At 48.8% G+C, this 5,437-nt stretch overlaps 1 protein-coding gene and 1 long non-coding RNA gene across 3 annotated transcripts in view; one reads left to right on the top strand and one right to left on the bottom strand.

The window, feature by feature from the left end:
* The window catches only part of STON2 (stonin 2), a 204,277-nt gene that overhangs the window by 56,280 nt on the left and 142,560 nt on the right, over positions 1 to 5,437 (bottom strand). The window lies entirely within an intron of this gene.
* LOC109298558 overlaps positions 753 to 5,437 on the top strand; it is a 16,070-nt gene continuing 11,385 nt past the window's right edge. The window contains exons 1-2 of one of the 2 annotated variants that reach the window (XR_002097649.1): positions 753 to 2,196; positions 2,865 to 3,709. This is a non-coding gene — a long non-coding RNA (uncharacterized LOC109298558). The remainder of the gene's footprint in view (positions 2,197 to 2,864; positions 3,710 to 5,437) is intronic. The other variant, XR_002097648.1, reaches the window with a different exon arrangement.

Below are 5,437 nucleotides of genomic sequence, written 5' to 3'. Positions count from 1 at the left end.
CTCCGCTCCCGCCCTGGGCTGCAGCAGCCGCCGCCGCCAGCCGCCGCTCTGCCCGCTTCGCCCCTTTATATAGCGAGAGCCGAGCAGCTGCGCGAGCGGCCGGGGAGCGCGGGGGCGCGGGAGGGGGGAAGCTCTCGCGAGAGCTGGCGCGGGAGCACGGCCCCCGCGTGGTCACGTGCGAGGGAGGGGAGCTGGCTGTGCGGCCGCCATGACATCTAGAGTGGCGGAAGTGCGCTGTGTGGGGTGTTTTGGCAGATATGTCCGCTGAGGGCGGTGGGGTGGCGCGCGCGGCTCGTGACGCGCCTAGTCGCGTCAGCGCGGCGGCGACTTGGCATTCCACGAGGGCGGCGGGCAGCGTAGGGCCGGCTGTATTGAGCCTAGTAGGGGCTCACCCCGTGGCCCTTTGACCCCGTACACGCTTGCCAGCTGCAAGGGGCGCTGCCTTGGCCGGGCTGCGGGTTGGGTGGCCAGCTCTGAGTCAAGATATTCCGGGAGGTTTTTTTCGTTTCCCAACCTGATGTAATGTCACTCGTGCTGTTCGACCTGTTCACAATCTGTCTCCCGGATTGCTTTCAATAGTTACCTGGCCGATTCCCGCAGGCTCCAGCCCAATCCGGCAGGGTTGGCAACCCCTGCTGCGGAGGAACTGCACTGTTACATGCATGCAGTCTTGGGGTGCCTGTCAGTAGGTCCCGGGGCTGCAGCAGGGAAGCAGGGGAAGAGGCTCCCCACTGGAGGCCAGCAGCTAGTGGGTGACTTGGGAGGGGTTCACAGAACTACGCTGCAAAGAAAATCAATGGGGAGTCATTACTGACTCTCACAAGACAAGAACAAGGGAGCACAACCTGAAGCTGGCAGGTAGAGCCCTGGTCGAGGTGATCATACATCCCCTTTTTGCCCGGACAGTCCCCTATTTGAGCCCTATCCCAAGTGTCCCCACTTTTTTTTTATTTGGCTATTTGTCCCATTTTCTTTTGCCAGCTGATGTATTGCATGTTCAATAAAGCATTTTTCATATGGCATTACATAAAGAAATGTAATTGCATTTTTTTTCCATCCCTCCATTTCACAATAACATCCCAACATTTTACCACTTGGTTTGATTTACAATAGGTGGTGGTGGCCCATGGCGGGGCTTTGGATCTACCTACCCACATGAAGTGCACATGTGATGCATGGTCAGCTACAACACGTGAGGTTACAGAAGTAATCAGTAGTGTTTGCTATAAAATGTCACAAACATGCCTGTTCCTGTAAGGAAGACCTACAAAATCAGCCAAGTTGTATGACAGACTTGTGGAGAAAGCAATCTGGGCTCATGGTAGAAGTGATATATTTTATTAAACCAACGAGATTTTTGCAAAAAAAATGATTTAATTGCAAGACTTCTGGCAGCCGCTGTGACATTACTCAGCACCTTCAAACAAAAAAACACAGGGGCCGAAAGTACTAAGTATGTAACTCCAAGCGTTTCAGGGGGTTTTTTTGTTAAGCAAAACAAAAAATTTGATTGGCTTTTTGTTAATCACATTTTTGCCAGTGAGGGACTATTTGCTTACCACTCTGTGTCATGGACACCATTTTGGGTCAAGTGACTACATCATTTTAAGAAACACTATCAACCGAAGTTTTCATTTGCTTGCACAAAATCCAAGGCAATAATTTGCAATGTATTAGCTCTTTTATCAACAGAAGAAGTGCATCGTGACTTGGAGAAGTGCTCATTTATTATGCTTAATGTGGATGCATCGAACAAAAAAAGGAGCAAAAGCTGTTTCCTGTTCTTGTATTCTTTTTTTCTTCCAGTTAGGGGAGTCAACACAAAAATTACTGAGTTTTCTTTTCTACTGGGCGAAACATCTGATGTGCAGTGTGCATTTCTCTAGCAAGTGATTGAGAATTACTCTCTTAGTGCAAAGCTCATTGGAATTTGTGCAGGCAATACCAACACTAACTTTGGTGGTGCCAGACGTCCTGAAAAAAGCAATTCGTGGCAAAAACTTCAAGCCAAACTAAGAGTTGAAGAGCTGAAAGACTTCTGCCAATTTGTCAGTCTTGAGTATTTTAAATTACTACAGCACAGCAGCACACAATTCTTGTCACTGAAACCAGCGCTGGATAGAATTCTGTTGATTTTCAATGGGCTTAAAGCATGTTTCCTTTCTCAAGAGAAGTGCCTGACACTGTTAAAAGAATGTCGTACCCGTAATGGATCGAGCGGATGAGTTATTTAAAGTAGACACACAGATCTTTGAGGCAAGCTTTGTTTTATTTAAGAGAAAAAGAAGTAGAGTATTCTCACAAAATCCAATATAGCATGTTCAAGCCTTGTTACCTCTTATGCGCAATTTTTAAAGATACCCTTAAAGATGATGCCTGGAGCAGATCAGCTAAGCTGTTGATCCCACAAAGCTCTTAAGTCATCTGTTCCCCCAGCAGTACACTTCTATGAGAACCCAAAGATCTGCACATTTTACTCAAATTTATTCGCATACGAGCGGAATTTAGAACCAAATCTGGATTAACCCTTACTGTGATTGGCTAAGTGGCTACCCTACCTGTGGTTAACAGACCTTGCATACTTTGTGCAACCTAGTTCATATTGTATCCTCTTGAGGTTAGACATTAGATGGGTTGCACTGATTATTTGCTTTGGTGGGCTGAGTTGCTCACCTTTTGATACAGTTTTGCAGTTTGCCAGCGCAGTTGCTTTATTACCTTGACAATGTCATGAAACCATATTTCCCTGTTTTGGCAGTCCCATAGCAATCGTACAGTCAGAACACTTAGGTTTCTCTTTTGTCAATTTCATGTCTGGTTTCTGTACTGTCAGCAAAACTGAGGATATGGGTACCACAAAGAAGTCTTCAATGACCTCAGCACTAAATTGTAGCTTGCTTTTGCCAGTAAACAAACAGCCATGTTTCAGAAGAACGTAGAGGCAATTGAGAAAAATGATGTGTCGGTGACAGAAGTTGCTCTGCAGATACATTCCCTGTGGGATAATTTAGCGGAGAGGCATGGACAACAATTCGTCACAACAAAAGCAAAGAACCTACTGCAGTCTCTTGTAGACTGTCGGCAAATGAAGGAACAAGAATTTTACAATGCAGAATTTTACAATGCCTGTCTTACTTGGAGCACTGGAAACCTGCCTTTGAACATGCAAAAAAGCTTGAGTGGGCCCTGTTGAGTAATATGCCAGTGTGGGATGAAATATAAGACAGCTTCACTACATGCCACACTAGAATTCCGACCTTACGTATGTTGGATTAAAATTGCCTTTTTAAATGGGCCAATGCAAAATCAATCATCTCGTCATCTTTCTGACTGCAACCATCAGCGAATTCCCATTGCTGAAAGGTGGCTGTGCATTTTTCAAGAGATGGACAGCAAGACAGTACAATATGCAGATCTAGCTAAGGCTGTGGAATTCATGTTATGTTTCCTGGGCACAACTGCCCCTGTTAAACATGTGTTTTCTATAATGAACAATGTGTGGTCTCCTGAAAAATCACATCTACATGTCTTCACCATGAAGGCTATGTGAGTTAATTTTGATCTGGATTGTACTGTGTTCTGTGACAAGCTGCTGAAAGACAAGCAGGCCCTCTAAAAGATAGCATCATCAGAGAAATAAAGCTGGCAACAAGCAACTTCACACCGTGAAGGACAGCAAGACAAGGAAAACATCAGTACTCACTTTATTGTAAGTACATACGTTGACTGTTTATGCTGTTTGTACGGGGGAAGCTACTGTATTCGTTAACTTATGAAAACAAACCCATTTAATCTCTTTGAATTCATATTAAGAGCGTTTCACTATATTGTGTATTTTTCTTATATGTTTTTGCATATGTAAGTGAACTCCTGTGAACACTAGTAAAATCTTATCCAGGTGTTCTGGTTTCAACATGGGGGAGTATAGTCATGCAAGTCATAGTCATGGAGAAGTAGGGCTGGAAGGGTCCTCCAGAGGTCATCTACTTCAACTGCCCTGGCTGAAGCAGGATCATGGTTTTTCATTCCATCCCATATAAGCCATCATCGAAACTCTCTATATAAAGCTGCTTTCAGCCCTGACACAACAGACCTAGCACTCTAACCTGCCACACAGAAAGCAGTTGAAGCATTGCAGCTACTGTCCTGCTTCTATGAAATATTATCAATATACACTCAAGATGTCCCAGGTAGAGGGTCATACCCCCACCTTGGAGAAAGACAGACAAAAATCCCCACAGTTCATACTAATCCCAAGTACAGTGATTTACTCTGACCCTGAATGGAAGGGGAAGACCTCCCTATCCAGGAACCTCTGGCTTTGCTCCCAGCAGAAGCACTGGCAAATCCCTGTCAAAATCCCCAGCCTTGGCTGCAAGGTTCCCTCTAAGGTGCGCACGTGCACAGCAGCGCACAACTAAAAGGCTGTTGAAAAGGCTGCGCACCGGGAGAGGCTGGGGCGGGAACCTGGCACGGGCTCCACCGGCTCTGGGGAAGTGCTTCGTTCCCTGGTGCCAGGACCAGGGAGTGGAGCACTTCCCTGGAGCCGGCGGAGCCTGTGCCAGCCCCCTGCCCCAGCCTCCATCCCAGCCTTGCCTCACCTCGGGGAGGAGCCTCTGCCTGCCCTGAGTGAGGTTCTGCCAGCTCCGGGACGCTGCGGGACATGCCCTCCGAAGCCATGCGGGGGAGCGGAGCAGTGTCCCGGAGCCAGCGGAGCCTCACTCGGGGCAGGCAGTGGCTCCTCCCCAAGGTGAGGCAAGGCAGGGTTGGAGGCTGGCGTGAGGGGCTGGCTCCAGGGAAGTGCTCCACTCCCTGGCCCTGATGCCAGGGAGCGGAGCACTTCCCCGGAGCCGGCGGAGCCCGTGCCAACTCCCGGCTCTGGCCCCCACCTCCAGCCCCCAGCTCCTGCTTCCGGCCCCCAGCCCCAGCCTCTCGGCTCCAGCCCCCAGTCCCCTTCGATAAGTGTCCCATGACAGACCAAGGTGGCACACTCAAGGACAGTTGTATAAATTCTGGAGGAAAGGGACAGCAGTAGCTACTGAGCACTGGAGTAAGGGGCACAGCCCCTGAATCTGAACTTCCTAGCCCTGAAATCCTGGAAGCTACAAGTGAGAGAGGAAGTGTGGCGGGGGGAACCATACCCTGTTTCCCCTCCCTTTCAGAATCCACTGTGGACACAGAAGACTGGGCAAGATGGACGTATGACGGGTGGGCAAAATACAGCCTGCAGGCTGGATCTGGCTTACCAATTGATTGTATCTGGTCTGCAGGCAGGTGCCAACCAATTGATTGTAAACCAGCCCATGTGTCAGCCCCGGTGATGATCTACCTGGGTCCAAGCTCCTCCCACTTCTGCCCTGGGCAGCATGTGCTGCATTCCCACCCACGCCTGCCAATGGTCCTGGCCCCAGCCATCATGCACAGCTTCCTGGCGGGG

The sequence above is a fragment of the Gavialis gangeticus genome, unplaced genomic scaffold, assembly GCF_001723915.1.
Source record: "Gavialis gangeticus isolate Ggan-Ray unplaced genomic scaffold, GavGan_comp1, whole genome shotgun sequence".
Classification (NCBI taxonomy): Eukaryota; Metazoa; Chordata; order Crocodylia; family Gavialidae; genus Gavialis; species Gavialis gangeticus.
This window is presented reverse-complemented; position numbering and strand designations above follow the sequence as displayed.